The following is a 20,904-nucleotide window of genomic DNA, read 5'->3' as shown; positions in this document are numbered from 1 at the left end:
ATCTCCTGTATTTTACATTACAGAAGACCTGTATTTAAGTATGAACTGCCATTTTTGACCTTTCCTGAAAATGCCAGTTCATTGGTTGTTACTGACCCCCAACATGTAATTAGTGCAAGGTCTGACCTCCTGCCCCAACTTCAGTAGCTGTGTAATAGCTCCAAGTCAATGCCTTTAAGTGGAGACCGTTAGCCAGGCAAATAGTTTTTTTAGAAGGAGGCAATGATAGAAAACAGATTTCTCTTAGTACATGTTTTACAGTCCGTTTATCAGAAGTGACCTCTAATGTATAACTTCTTACATTCTGATTCTGCATACTCTGACACATCATAACGACATACAGTCCTAAATGAAGGAAAAGCAATTGCCTGAAAAGCCACTGTGGAATTATGGAGTCAGCAATAATCAAACAAGAATGGCTTACCTAAAGTGTCAAGACAATTTCTACACAACTGGCCTTAAACAATAGAAGGTGGTAAGGTTGGTTGTGCAAGCACAAATCAATCATTTTTAAGTATTTGTTTCTGCAGCTGGGTACCAAAGCAAAAATTAGCATTGGATGACCGTCTGTTTAATCTATATAGCATAGCAACTGAGGCAAACTTAGGTACGGTAAATATATGATATTGCATGTTAATCATTTTCCTTAATGTGAGCTAATATGTGAAGCTTTAGGCTCCCTATCTTTTCCTTACATTGCTGTAATGCCCATTTACAGACCTGAGGAAGTGACGCTGAAACTTGAGTGGTCCATATATGGCTTGATTTTCGCCATTGTACATGCACGACCCGCCTTGACAAAAAAAAATATTTAAAAATCGTTGGCCAGTGACATCATATTAGTTTTGGGCTGTCTGAATACAATTGCTGGAAGGAAAGATTTCTCCATCCACGCTGTTCAATACAGATGGGGGCATTGATTGTTTTTCTCTCACTCCTGTAGGCGCCCTTCCACTCAGGATCCTTCAAATCAAAAATCTGAAGGAGCTGGATGGAAAATTGCCTGGCTGAATAGTGATGGCAGCCAATCGGCTGCCGTCACTGTTCAAGTATTCTAACAGAGGCGGGTGTGCAAATACAAAGGGCACAGCGGAAGATTCATCCATACACGCAGTTTAGCCTGGAGAAATCCGTGGATCACACAGGTATGTGCAGCGGGGGCCAGGAGAGTAGGAGGCGCGGTGTCAGTAAGTTAATCTCCTTACAGTTTGTGAGAAAGTGAGCCTACCCTTTAATTTTAAAATGTCATTGAAAGGTTGATGAGGAGGGATGAGAGGAGCCAAGTTAGGTCAAATATAAACTTCCGTTTTAAAATGAGTACTACCAAATTGCAAATAGGAAAAAAAAAATTTGTTAAAAGGAGAATAATTTGATTGAAAAGAGCTTTTGATTTAGGTTGTCCGGAAGAACATGCCAGCCAGTCTGAATATCCAGACACTAGGCACTGGAGGTAAAATGCTGGGCCTGAGACACAAAGCCAAAAAAAGATTTGCAATCTGAGAGTGGTGCCGCTAAAGAGATACTAGCAAACACAGACTGCATTTTGAAATAGCACTTGGCTCTGCTCAAACCGGATATTAATCTGATGAAAAATATACAGCGCTTGCCCCCTGCATTCAAATCTTTTCTTCCCATGAATGGTGTTCAGCTGGCAAGAAATGTCAAGAACGTGGAAGCATTCTTCAATGAAAGTCTGTGGACTACATGAGATGGGGGTGCGCGAGTGGGAAAAAAAAAATTCAACATTCCATTAAAACAGGTCTCCAGGGAAACATTTAGGGAATACACTGGACAACAAACAATTTGTTAATGGCTATGATGGCACAAGGAAAAGTGCAAATACAGATGTCATTCTTTTCATATCAATAGCAGACGATTTGGTTAATGATTTCAATAACAAATATCGAATAGCACATTATTGCAAAGTATGTTAGGATCCAAAATGTTTTGCCAACGAAACAATGTCGGGCATTGTCAACATCCACCAGGACTGCATTACAGAAGGATTTTTAAGCTGGGAGGGCACACTTCTGTGAATGGTAATAAGCAAGGACACTCAAACATTTTTTCAATTTTTGCTGTTAAACCCAAAACACTATGTAATGTGCTGTTACAACATAAATTGAAGTGACATTAAAGTCCCATTCCCCTCCCCACACACCCTCCCCTAATGCTGATATAAAGACTTACCTTAAGTGATGCCTCTTGATCCGATCATCTTCTTTCCAGTGGTTTTCAGGAGTCCCTCCAGCACTGGTGCCAGTCTCAGATCCAGCGCAGACTCCTCGTGTCCCACGGTGTCTGTTCGGCGTGCACACTCAAAGCTGCGTGCATTCACCTCCACTGTGTCTCTCCTCTTCTCCCCGCTGGTGACCTCCACTCCGCATGCACCCGCACTCATCCTCCTGCACAGCCACCCGAGACGCTGGATTTTACAGCTGGGAGCAAGCGGCAGAGACAAAGTTTTTACCTATTTGGTAGCTATTTTATTTTTAAAAAATATTTTTGCATAAATCTACTGCTTGCTTTAATTCTACTTTAAATACAATAGCAACAGAAGTCAGTGAGAACAAAAAAGGTTGTCACATTGTACTAAATACAAGAGATTTCGCCACCTGTTTTCCATTAGACCTTTTCATGTCTATTGTCAATGTAACCAGCTGAACGTTTCCGCAGAGGAATACAATCTACTGAATAGGTTTGAAAACACCTATCAATCATACTTGCACCTTTACAAATCAGCCTGTGCTTACCTAGAGACATAAATGTGAGCAACTGGTTGAGCTATACATAGATTTAATGAAAAAGTCTAAAAGCAGTCGCATAACGGCTTAAAGCTGACCATTACATTTAAAAATTAAATTCTACCATTGCATCCCTCTATGTATGATGATTAATAACATAGACATGTCAGGTGTAAAATGTTCTGATTATGAAATACTTAAACTTGCAGAGCATTCACTTCCTGCTTTGAAAGGGCAAATAACTTCAGTTTGGCAAAGCAATGCACACTGGGAATGCCTTGTCATCAGCAGAGCATTGTTGGGAAATCTCATCTGTAATCACACGAGATCTCAGGCAAAAGTATTTTCCTCCCCCCAGATTATGTGCATGGTCACATGTCCTGGTCACATGTCCTAGTCACATGTGCCAGTAATCCAGGAAGTAATAGAAGAGCTAGTAATCTGCCCTTAGTAAACACAGCCACTGTGAGAAGACTGGGAAAGAAAAGAGAAATAAGGAATGCAAAGAATACAAAGCTGGCAGTTATCTAGCAGTATGTGTTTGTAGATTGTCATTACTAAACATTTCTAAAAAGGTGTGTTTGTTGCTATTTTAAAGGTCTTCTTTAACCTCCAACCACACTCCTAGGTATGCAAACACCTTTAAACTTGGCTATGGTCTTTCTGCAATGGCAAGCCAAGGGCATTCACACGGTAAAAGACCTTCTGACTCCCCAGGGCACCTGCAAGGGGTTTGCTGACCTGCTGAGAACTCATTTGTACTTTATTATTTATTGTTTGTTGGTTTTTTTTTGTGTTCTGTTACATGATGTAATGTATTCTTAATTAACCATGCCCTAGAGGACTTTTAGTCGCTGACACTGTTGTAACTCTGCGATTAAGCCCGCTTTGTAAGTTTATACTGTTGAAAAATCAATAAAAAATTACTTGCTAAAAAAAAAAACTTGGCTAATGCCCAGAACTATTATAGCGGCAGCACTTGCATAGTTATTACTTTAAAAAAGACAAGTCCATCGAGTTCTACTTTTTCAGAGGGGAAAAAAATTAAAACCCAACACATCCACAGTCACTATTAGCAGTCTTTACTATTTAACATTTTGACAGATTTCACATAAAGAGATCGGGATTGTAGTAAAGGCACCTGATCCCTTTTACACTCCTCACAAGATGTTGCCCCTTCCCTGTGACTTAGCACAAGTGACTAGATCCACATACCATGCATGATCATCACTAGACCTAGTAACTGGCCACAATGAAAAACAGATTTGATTTGTATGGGTCACTACACTTTGCATTTTAGCTTTGTCATAAGCCCGCTAGTTTGAATCTATTCTGAAAATTACCAACTAAGGCATGAGCCAACAATGGAATTGTCGTCAGATCTGTCTCCCTATAGGAGCTGCCACTGTTGATTTTGTTAGTCATTTCTAAAGGAATAGGCTCAAAAGTGCAATCCCGACCCAGAACAACTAGTTAGCCTGACTTTTCTGTTTGCTCTCAGTAGAACTCTAGAAGTACACTCCCAGTAGCCACGTGAAGTGCTCTCTAGATTCTTAATTGTGTGGATTCCAGAGAACTCATATTAAGGTAACTGAGTGAACCTTCTGATTGTAAAACTAAGGCTGGCTATACACTGGTCTATTTTTCTCATTGAACGAAACGAATAGAGCAGATTCCTCCATCAACACTACGAGTGTGTCGATCGAGGAATCCCTGCTGTTTGCATCTTATGCTGACAGCGGCCGCCGGCCACTGTCAGAATACCCAAACAGAGTCGGCAGATCATTGGCTGCCGGCTCTGTTGGTGCGAAGATTTGTAAACTGGCTCCTTCGATCAGCTGACCGAGGGATGCCGGCCAAAAGGGTGCCGACAGCGGCACCCACTGTGGTTGCTCAAGAACTGGACAAAATGTGCACAGTGTATGGCCACCCTAATGCTGGATAGGATTCATTTTACTTTTTTTACAGGAATTGCATGTTAAGAAAGAAGAAAACAAACTAGGAAATGCATACCAGAAATTATATTTTTCCTGCTGTGTTATATTGACAACGAGGCACACTGAGGGTCTTCTGAAAGCATATGCGGTTTTGTCAAACTAGCATTAAAAGAGAATGCAATCTCTTGACATTTGTTCTGTAATTAGGAGAAGGGAAGATTCCTTCATATACCAGCCTCTCATCTCTACTTGTTCATTCAGAGAAATACTTGTTTTCTGTGGTAAAAAAAACATGCTTATTGTGAAAGGGCAAGAGGAGAGTTGGGGGATGATATGTAACTGAAGCCATACAGGGTACACTATAGGGCATTAAGAATTTAGTGGTGGTTTCCATGCGATGGAAAAAAAAAAAGATTAGGCAGCTTAATAATAAAAAAGTAAGGAAGATGTATAGTCTCTTACCTGCATGGAAATTGCTATCGCAATCATGGTGGTGGTGTGTAGGTAGAATACCAATAAGCAAATATATAGACAAATTATCTATGGCCAAGTTCATACCTGGCCCTACCTGTCACGGCAATCCGTGACAGGTAGGGTTTTTATGACAAAAGAGACTACAAAAGAAATGTTTGTCTCGTGCGCGGGATTTGCATCATCCTGGGCCAATCAAGAGGCAAAACCTGGAAGAACAGGAGAAGATGAAAGCCCAGACAATGGAGGAAAGTGCTGACATCACAGAAGGGTATCACCTGCAAGGTATGTCTGCCATAATGTGCCAATATGCTGTATTTACTACACTAGCACATTATGACAAATATCTCCTGGGGGCCCAATTACAACGCTGACAACATCTGTTTTAACATCACACAGTCTAGTGTTCTGTGTATTGCTATTGTCATACACCTGTAACATTCATTTAGTAACCAGAGAACGGGAAATGCAGACACTACAGGGTCAATGTAACCTCATTTAAATGGTGTCAACAGCTGTACCATACAGAGGCTCTATGGACTCTAGAATGATTTTTGGCATTCACTTATACATTGCACTTTACTGGTCTAAAAGATGTATCAACGACTGCAAATATGATTATCTTGTAAGGTGTGTTACAGAAGCACTGGTACATCTTGTTTAAACAAACGGACGCCAGACAAACATTTTCAAGACTCAGGAAATGCCAGATAAGATTACATTTAAATGAATGAAGTCTTTGAATTAAAATTCAAGGCTTGTAAATATTATACATTGCATGAACAGTAAAGGAAACAAAAATCATTTACCAGAAGTCTTAATTGCTGTGGAGAATCTATTTTGCTCTAGTAAATACTGAAGAATAAAATCATAATTAACCTTAAATTTTTACTCTGGGTAAATAAAAAAAACATACGCTTGCAGTAGTTAAACAAAACACTGCAAGGGTTGATTGTTTTATCTACAGCCGTGGTTCTCAACAGGTGGGTCGTGACCCAAAAGTGGGTCACAACCCCATGTTCAGTGGGTCACCGTGGGCCTTTCACTGCACAACGCGAGAGGCTCCGCAGCCTCCCTCTAGAGCAGCACTGTCAGTTCTCACACTGAGCAGCCATTCAAAATATGCTGCCCAGCGACGAGTGTCAGCTTGAGGTGGGGTGGGATGGGGCTATGGCCGTGAGGGAGCTCCTTCCATATGTGCATTGCTTACAGTTCCCTCGTATGCCCTGTAGAGATGCCTGGGCCAGAATGACGTCACATTCTGGCACAAGCAATGCACATATGGCTGGAGCTCCGTCAGAGCACAGCAGCCCACACTGGAACCCAGTCTGAGGATCCACTCCAGTTCTCGGTAGGTTTGGAACATGTGTGTGAGAATGTCTGCGAGTGTATGAGATTGTGTCTGTGGTTGTGTGTCTGTTTTTTAGGGCACGTTCACACAAGTGCATTAATCGTGCGATTAACGCACTGTACCACCCAAATCGCACCTTCCATGTGTTCTGGTGCGGGAGGTGTGTTGCCATTTGAATGGCACCCCAAATGCACCTCCTGCCAACAGTTCGATCGCCTGCACCAGAACGCGTGGAAACCGCAATGCTGTGTGTTCCAGTGCGATGTGGCTTGGGTCGCGACCTAATACTCAAGGACCAATGTGGGTCCTAAGATTACACAGGTTGAGAACCACTGGTCTACAGGGTTCAACTAAAGTTGTATTACTCACCGTGGCGCTCAGGGCTAACCTCTCTACCCCAGCTATAGAATGGCCCTCAGCGTCTTTACATAACATGGGAGGTCAATGGACAAGTATTAAGAAATTATGACGTCAGGGGTCCTTAAACTGCCAGAACCCAGAAGAAAAGAGGGTTTGGGGACTGGTCTAGCAGCCTGGATGGAGCCAGATCGATGAACAGGAGAGTAATATCACTTTTATTTGAGCACCCTAAACAAAACGAGCACTTAACCCTTGCAGTATGGGAGTAGCCCCACTGCAAGGGTAAGTTTAACCAGGAGAGGGCAACCAGGAGAGGGCAAATTAATATGGAATTCAGGAGGCAGTCTGTCCTTCCAAGATGCCAGAAATATTTTTTATTTTATTTTTTTAGGTGCCAGCTCCATGGACAACTAGAGAAAACTGCAAAAGTTAGGCATCGGCTGTATATTTTAAGGAGCATTGGCTACCTGGCTCCAGGGATTTTCCAGCCCTGGCTTAATGCTGTACCCAGAGAGATGAATTGAAATACCTGAAAAGCTTAATGCAATGAGGACACCAAAGCACAACTCTGCACAAACTCTTTTTATTGCTGACCCTCACTGTGAGGTCTACTTCTAATTTCAGTCTTGTAGAATCCATAATGGGGCTGGTTTTGTATAATGTTATGTCACTAGCCTTCCTGTGTTGGAGGTGACAGGTTGAATAAAGGGTACCTGTCACCTCCAAATGTTATCACACAGGGGATTTGTTAACCCCTGTGTAATAGCAATACAGTTAACTTTAAAAATAAATAGTTAAAAAAAATAAAATATTAAAAACGTAACAAAATAAAAAGGTGATAAAGTAAAAATATTAAAACAAAAAACAAAAATACCAAATATGATATAATAAGTCTTTACTGTTTGTGTTCCTCAAGCTTTAAAATCATATTTAAATATAGGTCCTATGTGCAGTGCTCTATCGGTATGTCGCATTAGCAGGGCTATTATCCAAATTTCAGTGTAATAGCAATACAGTTAAGTTTCAAAAATAAATAGTAAAAAATATTAAAAACGTAACAAAATAAAAATGTAAAAAATAAAATAAAACAAAATGTTTCCAAAGTAAATAAAAATTGAATAAATGAAAACCAGCCCCGCTGCCCCCATCTGCACGCGAATAAACGCGCAGTGTTTCAAACTGCGATTGTGTGCAACCGCACAGGCAGGGCTGTATTGCAGCAGGAAAACGCTCAATCTGCCTGGCACGACTGTGGTGCCATTAGAAAATAATGGCACTGACAGCACAAATTAAAATTATTAAATCAAAACAATCTAAAATATAAACAATCAACGTCCCCCCCTCAGCGGGCCGCGGTAAAATTATCAAACGTTGACCAGTCCACGGTGATAAAAAGGTTGGGGAGCACTGCCCTAGAGGACTCACCGTGAGGGAGGCGCTCCAGAGATACAGTAGAAGGAAAAAGTTCAGCAAAAACTCAAATACTGCGAGGAGGAGGAAAGGGGCCCAGCAATATCCAATAGATAAAACCTGGCTTTACTACACCTAAAACATAAAAAAATGGACAGTTATGCTTTGTTATGTGTATTCTATTAATAAGCAAAATAGATCAGCAGAGATGAATGCTAACAATCTTGATGGGTGGGGAGCAGAGAGTATGACTTCATTTTTTCAAGAAATTCTGCCAGAGGATACACCAGCAACTAGGAACAAATGCAACACCAGAGGATAGACATCATTATGTTCTACCCAACCTTCTCCCTGTTCGCTGGAAATCTGAATAAAGTCTATAGCAGCCAAGTCATTAGCAGATTCCATGGCTGCAATAATGCTGCCACACCAAATTAAAGATGTTCATCTAGCTCAGCATCACAACAACCAACAAGGAGTAATAAAACCAGACACACCCTACTGATCATATATACAAACATAACTGGGATTTGATTTCAGTATATCACACACGTATCATGTTATTCTTTTACAGGAAGTGAAAAACTGGCTACTAACGTTTGTAATTGATGCAGGATAAAAACAGATCACCTCAAGAAAGGAGGGAAATCCCAGCTGTTTACACAAGGCCCGAACTCTGCACACATGATTTCCTACTTAACCCTAAAAATATCTACTGCGCAAAATCAGTAGGTGTAACTGTAATGGAGCAGTATTATATGATACGATTAGTAATGTATTGCTATCTACAAGGCTATTAAATAAAATGCACATGCTATATTTCATAGTCAGCGTCAGGGGTTATACATAAATCAATCTGCACATGAAGGTACAGACAACATTGTATCTCAGGCTGGTGGTAAACCGCAATCATTGTACCAAAAAAAAATCCAAAACACACAGCTACTTTCCAATCTAGTCTAAAAGATGAGAAAGATGTAAAACGGGGGTAGACAAACTCCAGCCCTCCAGCTGTGGTGAACCTACAAATGTCATCATGTACTGTATCTGCCTCTGGGAGTCATGCCTATGGATGTCAGTTTTGCAATGCCTAAGGGCCAGTTCACACCATATGCAGTTGTGATGCAGTCCGTTTATTAGACTGCTGCAGTTAAAATACGTCACAATACTTTCCTATGGGCTTTCTTGTGCTTAATTCACACCTAGGAGTTTTTGGGCAGTTCAAAAGCATTTTCTTTTAACGGCCCAATACAAGAAATCCCATGATTTTCAATGGCCCCGATTCACACCGCAGCAGAAAAACCCAAACGCCTAAAAAAGGTACAGGAGCTTGTTTTGGGCAGTTAAAAGTTTATACGCGCGTTCTTCCATTGCACACAATGGTTTATGAGCTGCCAATCAAAATGCACATCTTCATGTACACGCATTAAAACGTGCATACAAATGTGCACAACGCGCATATAACCGCATGCTGTTAACGCACGTATAAATGTGCAAAATCGGTGCTACCTAGGTGTAAACCCAGCCTTAGGGTATCAAGATGTATCCTGCTGCACTCCTTACCGGGTTCAAATGAAAAAAAACCTGTACAGTTCAGGTGGGCGATTGGAATGACCACGGATGGCACCGTGAAATAGCATAAAGTTCAGAAATGTCACCAGCACTCCAATTCAAACGTGAAAAAGATCAATTTAATGATGCAAACTTGTTATACACTGCAAGCTCTTTCGGGGTCTCACAGGGGGGTCCCCTTCATCAGGTTTAAAGACAGCACTGTCATTGAGACTGACAAAGGGGACCCTGTGAGGCCCCAAAAGCGCTTGCATTGTATAACAAGTTTGTGTCATTAAATGGATCTTTTTCACGTTTGAATTGGAGTGCTGGTGACATTTCATTAACTCCCAGCCTTAGGGTTACTCCTTTCCCTTGCAGGGTCCCATGAAGCCACCCTTATGTGTAATAAGCTGTGTGTCTCCACACAAACACACGGCAAGGCAAACCATTCCCCCTTTCCCTACTCCTCCTTCCTCCATAGTAGATGGGCAGCTGCTTTAAACTGTGCTGTCCCTTGTGATCTTGTACTGGACAGGAAGTTCAGGGAAGTGAAGCTGAGAAAGATGGAGCAAGATTTCTGGAAACATAGTGATTGCATGTGCTTGAGCAAAAATGTAAAAAATAATTTGCTGGGCAATGTATATTTGTTTGATCTGGATTCTTTATTGAATTTTTTTTTTTAGAGGTTAATATCACCTTAACCACTTCCACGTAAAATGTACGTCATCTGCTAGAAGTGGTTATACCAAGAACACGGCTGCAGTAGTTCTTGGTACTGTTTTATACAGCCAGCGATTGCAGTTTAAATACAAGTGATCCGGCATCTGTACAGGCACCGGATTGCTTGTACAGTGTGGCGCTGTGTGTGTGTGTCCCACCGGTACCGCTGTCGGATTCCCGGGCTCCGCTGTCCCCCGTGTGAGCCCAGGAGCGGCGTATCGGGTCTCCCCTGATGGATCGACTGACTGGACCCAGAAGTGAAAGTGTATTACATCACTTCCAGTGTCACTGTGCACATTCTCTGGCTCCTAGAGCCAGAAGAATTAGCTGGTGAAGCAGATCTCTGCTTTAGGGCTGCAACAACTAATCGGCATAATCGATTATTGAAAAAACTGTCAACTTTTTCAATCATCAATTAATCGGCCTCTGATTAGTTGGCCCTGTTCACGGCTCCACACGAGCTGCGCACCGCACCTCCTCCCCACCTCACACTCCCCGCTGCCAGACCCGCCCACCCGCATCCACACGCTGCACCTCCTCTCCGCCTCACACTCACCACCAGCATTCACGATCGGCACAGGGACGCGGGGAGATCAAGTAAGGAGGAGCAGGTGTGGGGGAAATGCCGATAGACAGGCCTGATCTCAGAAGCAAGTTGCTGGAAGACTGCTCAGGTAAGCCTGCACTTTCCCACACATGGTGCTCTATAATGTATTGCTGGGACTTAACATTTTTAAGTCCCCGCCCCCCACATACACACACAGATATGCGACGATTGCGCCGCACGTCACATAAACTCTCCGCAAACGTCGGAGTGAGAGCAATCATTTTAGAGCCATTAAGGCCGGGTTCACACCTGGGCGTTTTACAGCGCTGATCGACGCGCTGTAAATGCCCAGCAAGTGAAATCCCATTATTTCCTTACGCCCAAAGAAGTACAGGAGCTTTGGGGCATATTTCCGCGCGTATCCATTAGCATAGAGCCGGATAGCCTTCGTAAATGCGCGTTTGATGCGCTTGTTTCGTGGACCGCAAATCGGGGTAAAAATGTGCGGCCCAAAACGCGTGTCATACGCGCATATTTCGATCACCTAGGTGGGAACCCAGCCTAAAGGAGGAGAACAATGAGTGCTTTTCACTCATCCTCATTGTTCTAGCCGACCTGTGACAATGAGACTGTCGGCTTAGTAGATCGGGAAGTGAGCGAACACATACCGGCGTTCGCTCACTTCTCGATCCTGTCACGGCGGAGGGACTGGATTCCTCCCTCCCCGATCCTCCAGCGCTGACTGGCGGAACGGATGGGGGAGGAGGCGGGAACAGCTGGCTCTGCCTCTAGATAGGCAGAGCCAGCTGTCACTCACGCAGCTGGGCGGATCCAGACATAATTGTCGGGATCCGCTTCAGCTGCGGCGTCCCAGTATACTACGAGCTGTACCTTACGGTATACTGCGGTGTCACAGTATACCGCGAGCTGTAGCTCGCGTTATACTGAACTTAGTGTGACGGGAGGACGCTAGTTTGTGTCCTCCCATTACCCTTAGGAGAACTATAGTTCTCCTTTAATCACTGATAACACTAAACTGATGAACAGTAAAAGTGTTTTGTCGCCTATGGGCGTTTTTTGCGATTTTGCAGGCGCACGCAATTTTAAGGCTTGACATGTTTGGTGTCTATTTACCCGACGTAAGGGGTCTGAAAATTGCACCACACATGTTACATATCATGAGCGTCAGAGTGAGAGCAATAATTCTAGGCCCAATCAATAACTGTTAGCACTAAACTGATGAGCCGTAGCATTTAAAGCATAGCCTATGGGAAATTTTGGCTATTGTAATTTTTTTGCGGATTCACGGACGCATGCAATTTTAAGGCTTGACATGTTTGGTATCTATCTACCCGGCGTTACCCCGTCTTTTATATTTTACCAAAAAGTTGGGTATTATAGTCTGTTTCTGTGCACTAGTGTACTTTAGTGTATTTTATCCTAAAAATACTGGTTTGATAAACATTTGCACAAATACCGTGCGACATAAAACATTGCAGCTAGCTTTTTTTATTCTACAGGGCCTCTGCTTTCAGAACATATAGCATTGTTTGGGGGCCTGATGCTGTTTCGTAGCTAAAAATTCCGTTATCATGTGTGTGCAAAAGAAATTGCTCCGGACAGCAAGTGGTTAAATCCAGCTTCACTCCAACTAATAAACAAGGGGCAGAGTATTTATGACCAACCTACTGCTTTACATTGGACACTAAAGCTGGCCATACACTTTACAAATCTGAGTGTATAAATCGCCTTTAGCTCTACCAACAACCATCTAGTGCAAGGGCCTGCCTAGGTAAATACAGAATTAACCATTCAAGCATTGTTCACACCGAAAGCGTGTGCGTTCCAGAGCGGTAGCTGCTGGAATGCACCGGGAATGCTAAGAAACTTCTCCCTGCGTTCTGGGGCGGGAGGGGGCGTGGCGGTGCATTGAATGACACCGCTTCCAAGCCCCCCGCCCGCAGTGCGATCGGACGCGTGGCAAGACTTTGCCAGCGATCCGTTCCACTGCAAACGCAAAAATGGAATTCCAATGCATGCACAGGAGATTTGTCATCCCAGTGCCGACAATCAAGATGGCCAAAGATCCTGAACCCGGAAGAAGACTGGGCAAAGATGTTGGTGCTGGCAAGAGTGATCACATACATTGCGTTGCTAGATGGAAGGAGAGTATAGTTCCACTTTAAAGCTCGTCATACATGGAGTGAATTTTAGTTGGTTCTTGGTGAACTGCCCGAAATTTTCTCTGCGGTTGGCCCTGTTGGCAACCTCCCACCCAGCATCATCCAATTTTAAAAAATCAAAGAAGCCAGGAGGAAAATGTTTCACCATCTGGTGTCTACAGCCAATCAGCTGCAATTACGGTTCATGTATGCCGACAGCGACACACTTACCACTGGTCAGAATACAGTTACCAGCAGGAGTATTCCCCTATCCGCATTGTTAGCGTAGATGGGGGAATGTCAATTTGTTTCCCATTCAATCCTAAATCTGAACACCTGTAGAATCTTGTTTAAAAAATAATTTGGTTTTCAGAACGTTGGTTTGATTTTCTAATAGTCAATGGGGTTGAATCGACAATCGATTATGTCTGTAAAGACAAAAAAAAAATTAAGTAGGAAGGATGGCAAATTTTGCTACAAACAAAATCCTAATAGTTGAATGTGTTTTTCATTCATGAAAGTCAATTTATTCCAAAATCAAATATTAAAACCAAAACAAAAATTCCAACATAATCTGTCAAGTCTCTGATGGCAATATTGAATGTGCAGATGAGATTATATTTTGTGTGAACGTGCTAAAACCTGCCAGTGTTAGTCCTCAAATTACAGAGTTTTGGTAAATTTAAAAGGAGATTATACAGAGGATTGTAAAAACAGATATCAAAGTGTATGGCCCGTTAAAGCCACATGCCCTCTACTCTGCAAGCACACACCACATGTTTCCATGAACTAAGCAAGTGGCATAAAAAAAAAAACCAAGTACAGCCATTTACCAAAAGGACCTTTCACGTTTTGCATTGAAATAGAAAGTAAAATCCTACCTGTACACAATGCTAGTGCACAATGCCTCCGAGTGCAGAAAAGTTGGGAAAACGTGACAAAAATCCATCTGACATTTTGCGTTCGCATAAAGCTCCAGTAGGGATAACAAACTTTCTTAGAGTGTTACTTTCAGGACAAAATAATGGAGAGCTGTAGCCGATTTCCATATCCAAGCTTGGCTAAAGCATGCCATTGTAACAAGCCTACCCAACAGATGTCAGTGCGCTACTCTTACATTATTCCTTTATAAACACAAAGCTTTCTAGCATTTATATGCAAAAGGAACTCTTGCAAAGGAACATTCAGAGACATTTCTCCTGCACTGACCCCAGTTACTAGTACTGGACCATCCACTTCATAAACTCAGAGTGGCTAAAAATACAGCCAGGCACAGAGAGAAGATAATCCAGGCACAATTTAACATGGATCAAGTGAATCAGGACACAAACAGAAATACAAAAGGAACTATGCTGTGCAGACCGTACAAGTAGGAGGTAAAGCCTCAGTCAGCTATCAACCAATGATATCTTAAGTTGTTTTTGATCTGGCCCAAAACCTTTGTAATTATATTATTTAATTCAATAGTGTATTAGAGAAGAAGCTGGCAAGGAAAAAAATAACCATTGTGGTGAGGCTACCCCCAGGACTCCAAGGGTTTAAAAAAAAAACAAAAAAAAACACACTGCTCTCAAGTTCACTCATGTGACCTAAACCCTAGGCAAAGATCACATGGTTAAATTGTGGCCAGTTTCAGCCAGACTGACCTTATCTGCTACTTCCTATTGCCTAGATGAAGAATAAACAAGGCACAACCATAGTGCAGCACTACTAAGCAAGAGGCAGACTGTTATTGTATCAAGTTACTATGGTTACCAGCACAGTGGCGTAGTAGTTAGCGCTTCCGGCTTGCAGCAATACGGATCCCTAGTTTGAATCCCAGTCAGGTCACAATCTTCAAGTAGTTTACATGTTCTCCCTGTGCTTGCGTGGGTTTCCTTGCACACGCCAAAGACATGCTGGCAGGTAAATTGGCCCTAGTATGTATGCCTATGTGACAGGGACCTTATATTGTAAGCTCCTTGAGGGCAGGGACTGATGTGAATGTGCAGTATGTAAAACGCTGCATAAATTGTCAGAGCTATATAAATACCTGGAATAAATAATGGACACCTAACAATTTCTTTTAGCTTTAAGGGACCCTAGTGGTGATGTCTCTACAAGTAAGGCCGCCCATACACCAAAATAAACCTCCATCTTTGTTTGTCACAGCCCGAGTAAAGCCTGTCCCCTGCCAGCATTCTGTAGAGTGTGATCTGTGGGGCAGGAATGATCACTTTAAAGAGGTGATCACTGAAACCCCCATGCTGAGTTAGATCCAGAGTTCTTTAATTAGCATGGAGCATGGGCTTTGCCGATTGTAGAACTATAGGTCTGACCCCGGAGGCGCTGCAAATAAAAAAGGGAAAAAAAGAGCGCCAAAATAAAACAAATACAACCACCACATCTAAGGACAGGTAAGAGGAAATATATTACATCTTTGTTCTTGGGTTTAGATACGCTTAAAAGGTAATATTCTACTTTAGGACAAGAGGTTATTATAATCTAGATGAAACAATTAAATTAGGAATTATATTTTCTGCTGTTAAACGTGAATTTAAGTGAGCAGCAAAATACTAGTATCATATGGACCCAACCTTATGGATAGCAAAGTTTATTAGCTTTATTGTAGCCTTAGGGGTGTTACTTTATTTTTGTCTAAATATACTTAGTTATTAGTCCATTTTCTCATCAGGTAGAGGCCTATGTGAATGCTTTTCTGTCCAGGTCATCATGATGGCATGTCACTAGAGGGCATGTCCATGAGTGCTTAAACTCACAGGAAGGTGGCTGAATGACAGCAGCAAGCATTTAAATGGTACACCCCACTTATAAAAAAGGGCCGCTATCAACTACTACTAGAAAAGCAATGTGCGCAGTGTCTAAAAACGAGGTTGTCTTGGTTGTACTTACATTTTTTTAAAATAAAACATGCTGCTCGGGCCCATTCACACCAATTGCAGTGCGTTCCAGAGCAGCAGCTGCTGGAAAGTACAGCAATCACCCACAAAACTTCCCCCTTTGTCCTGGGGTGGGAGGGGCGTGGCGGTGCGTTGAAGTCAATTGCACCGCAACCACGCCTTACCCCCAGTGCGAACAGATGCGTGTCAAAAATATAGCCTGCAATCAAGTCCACTGTAAACGCAGAAAAATAGAGCATGCAGCTGCAGCTCTGGAACGCACCTCAATTGGTGTGAATGGGTCCTCAAATATTTAAAAAGATTAACACATATTAATGGGTACATGCATGCTAGATGAACTCCATGCCAATCCATTTAAATATTCTTTTTTCACTTAGAAAACATGCCCTAAACCCAATAAAATAACTACATAAAGCTTTTCTGGTATAGGAACAAACATTTTTAGAATTAAAAGGGAGGAAACAAAACTCTTTAATGATAAATCTGATTAGCCTAGAGGAACATCTAGTAATTTTAACTCAGAGTGCAATGGAACTGACTCAGAGAATAGCCCACTCAAAACAGACATACCACATAGAAATGTTTATCTACATCTCCCATTCATTGTATTTACAGAACAGTTTTCAGTCAAGTCCTAACATTGAGAGCTTTGTAGCACTGTGAAAGATTAAAAGACACCATTGTTAAACCCTATACCTAGAAACCACAAAAGGCAATTATCATGAGTAGGTACGGTAAAGAATTTGAAAAGTAAATATTCTTTTGGCAAAGAGAAATCAGTAACGTAAATTGCATGATGTATTCTTGAAAAACAAAAATATCCAGGTACAGCTGGCAGCTTTTAAGATAATAGACATGCCGCTATCTTTAACACAACAGCCATAAAACTGTCCATACACTGTTTGAATTTGTGGGTGGCCCTGCAGATGGCACTCTGTTCAAAAATGTTGAATGAAAAATCGAAGGAGCCGGGCCGGAAAAAACAGGGTTAGATAACAAACAAAACTGCATTATACTAATAATTTGGGCAGATCCCTGGGACTGAGAAAAAACCCAACCACACTGCAAGACCTTTTCCTCCCAGAGCTGGGGAATAAACCCCAAACATTTGCACTTGGACAAAAGTTAAGTACCAGTTACAAATATATTTTTTTTAATTATTTCTGTCATCCATACAAAGGCAGTTAATTTAGAGCATGTCCAAATGGCCCTTCGCCCAGCACTAAAATGAGCTATACAAGTATCCACACATTTCTGAGATTCTGCATGCATCTGCACAGAATCAAATAATGGATTAGTCAAGCAGACAGGTGGGAGAATGTCTTGGCTATAAAGAATATCATACACCATAACTAACCCCAATGTGTCCAGCCCAGTCCGGTATTTAAAATTAAGCCCATCATGCTCATAATTCCACCATCAGTATAAAACACACTCGCCAAGCCCTCATAAAATACACAAAATGACAGAACACAAAATTGAGTTTTTGGCTTTAGCACAAACCGTAAAGAATTTAAAAAGAATGAATCTCCCTCATTCTGGATGAGATGAGAACCACACTTACTAATGCTAGCTAGAAAATATATTGGAAGAGAGAGTAACTGGTATTCGCTGGTTGGCAGGGGGGGGCTTGTGTTGTTACAACGGAGGGCTTCCTTTTCGCTGAGCTATGGGGACCTCCATTGCCAGCATGTCTACATTTTTCCACATCACGCATTACACCTAGCGGTGTGATGTGAATTGAGCACACAGGAAGCAATGGTTTTATGTGTGCCATTGCAGTGACTGGCATTGATCCAGTGCAAAGAAACACTAGTTACTGCAACTGGAATGAATGAGCCCTAAATCCTTACAATGAGCTTCTCTTATTTGGTACATAATTGATACAACTAATCCCTACATCTAGTGGATAATTACTAAATGTGATTAGTGGATAAAAGCATAGAGTGAAATACAAACCGCTATATATTAAACAAAATAAAAGACAAGAAAGGTCTAAGGAAAATAGAGCTGCAACAATTATTCGATTAAGTCGATTAAAATAGACGATGGAAAACGTTGTCAACGTTTTCCATCGTCGATTCGTCGGCTAAAATTCTAATTTCCCGCCCGCTGCTTACGCTATAGTATAATGTACTATTGCTACATTCTTCTATAGCTGCTGGTATTCTGCACTGCGCCGCTGTATAATGTACTATATTGCACACCACACTTTTTTTTACTTCCACCGCGCCAAGCTTGCTCCCGTGATGGACTACAATCTCAATAGAAACTAGTAGTCCATCACAGGAGCCTTTTTTGTTTTTTATCCGATTAGTCGATCAAACTTAATAATCGGCTAATCGATTATGAAAATAATAGTTAGCTGCAGCCCTAAAGGAAAATCTATATGCCAAATACTAATTTTATTTCATATCAAAAAGATCGTACAGACTAAAAAACACCTTCCAAATCTCTTTTGTTGGAGTATTTTTCATTATCAGGATGTCCCTTGTATTTGCACTGGAGTTAATATAATTAAGGCCCCTTTCAGATGAGCAGTCTGATCAGGTCCATCTGTCAGTTTTTCAGGTGGACCTGATCCATGGGCAGCCGCATGTAAACAGATGTGCATCATACTTTTACATCAGATTACCTCCAACTCAGTCTAGGTCCAGGAAAAAAAAAACCCCCACAAGACATGTCCACTTACATTTGACTCTCCATAGACCTAATATGGGGATCTGGTTAGTTGGGTTTTATCTTCATCTTATGATAAAAGGAAAAAAAAAAAAAAAAAAACTTACAGACATGGATGTCACAAAATGGACACCTGATCCATACAGCTCTGATCAACAGGGGATCCGCGCATGGACATGATGTGCCAATATGAATGTTGAGTAAGGGGGGAACGAGCAAGCTTTGTCACTTACATGCTTTAAATGATCAAATTTAAGGTTAGAATTTGTAGGAGTGAGATAAAAAGGTATCCTCAAGACACAATTTAAGAAAATCTGCCATAATTTAATGAGGCTATAATTCCCAGCATCAGTATCACATAACATTTATGCAGATAAAAAAAAAAACACAACAGAGAAGCCCTCATCTGCATACCCGTCTCAGGTGAGGGATGCGCAAAGTTTTAAAGCAAAGTGGTCATCATTACAGACAGGCAACCGTCATGAGAGGTTAGCAATGAACGTTTCCATGTTTCACACATGCTAGTACCCTGTTAAAAGGGAGGGCCACAAAATCCAAGGAACTATATCCTCTACATACGTCGGGCAGCAGGCCACATCCTAGTGGAAAGTATTTCCACTTTTGCAGCCAAATTGGGATAAAACCTATTTTATATTTGTTACCATTCACATGGTATAAGCTTAAAGAAAAAAAAAAAAAACTTCTTGAAGTTTAAAATACTTTTACTTGGGGTTAAAGGGTCGCTTAAAGAAAAAAAAAAAAAAACTTCTTGAAGTTTAAAATACTTTTACTTGGGGTTAAAGGGTCAAAATTAGGACAGACCACGAAGAGAAAAAAAAAAAAAAAGGCCAATAATAACCCGGAATCAGCCATCCTGCTTGATTTAAAACAAAATCTTACCTTTTTTTTACATGTTTTGTTAAAAGTTACTTTTCAGTATGCAGGGTGAATAGGGACACAATGAACATATGGAGCGGTTCTCCTAAACTTGACTGCAAAAGTGGAAATAAACTTTAAGCTGCGAGATATGCAGCAGCAATATCCATCGGATGCAACTATAACCCCAATTCCAAAAAAAGTTGGGACACTGTAAAATCTACATAAAAACAGAATGCAGTGATTTGCAAATCTAATAAACCCTTATTTTATTCACAATAGAAAATGATAAAACACAACAAATGTTTAAAACTGAGAAAATTTTCCATTTTAAGAAAAAAAGAAAGTAACTTTGAAAATTGATGGCAGCAACAGGTCTCAAAAAGTTGGAACAGGGTCATGTTTATCATGGTGTTGCATCCCCTCTTCTTTTAACAACACTGTGTAAAGGTCTGGGAACTGAGAGGACAAGTTGCTGGAGTTTTGGAAGAGGAATGTTGTCCCATTCTTTCCTAATATAGGATTCCAACTGCTCAACGCTCCTGGGTCTCCTTTGTCGCATTTTTTGTTTCAAGAAGCACTAAATATTTTCAATTGCAGAAAGGCCTGGACTGCAGGCAGGCCAGTTAAGCACCCCGACTCTTCTACTACGAAGTCATGCTGTTGTCATAGATGCAGTATGCAATTTAGCATTGTCCTGCTGCAATAAGCAAGGACTTCCCCAAAGACATTGTCCGAATGGGAGCATATGCTGCTCTAAAACCTGGATATACAGGTGAAACTCGAAAAATTAGAATACCGTGCAAAAGTTAATTTATTTCACTAATGCAACTTAAAAGGTGAAACTAATATATGAGATAGACTCATTACATGCAAAGCAAGATATTTCAAGCCGTGATTTGTCATAATTGTGATGATTATGGCTTACAGCTCATGAAAACCCAGATCCACAATTTCAGAAATTTTTTGGCAGTGTGGGCAGGTGTCAAGTCCTGCTGGAAAATGAAGTCAGCATCCCCATAGAGCTTGTCTGTGGAAGAAAGCATTAAGTGCTCCAAAATCTCCTGGTAGACGGCTTAGTTGCATTAGTGAAATAAATGAACTTTTGCACGATATTCTAATTTTCCGAGTTTCACCTGTATCATTCAGCATTGATGTTGCCTTGTGAGATCTGCAATATGCACATTCCATAC

At 41.4% G+C, this 20,904-nt stretch overlaps 1 protein-coding gene across 1 annotated transcript in view; it reads right to left on the bottom strand.

The window, feature by feature from the left end:
• TLN2 (talin 2) overlaps nt 1–20,904 on the bottom strand; it is a 183,044-nt gene that overhangs the window by 126,283 nt on the left and 35,857 nt on the right. The gene's annotated exons all lie outside the window — the stretch shown is intronic.

The sequence above is a fragment of the Nanorana parkeri genome, unplaced genomic scaffold (assembly GCF_000935625.1).
Source record: "Nanorana parkeri isolate BGI_ZX_2015 unplaced genomic scaffold, ASM93562v1 scaffold97, whole genome shotgun sequence".
NCBI lineage: Eukaryota > Metazoa > Chordata > Amphibia > Anura > Dicroglossidae > Nanorana > Nanorana parkeri.
This window is presented reverse-complemented; position numbering and strand designations above follow the sequence as displayed.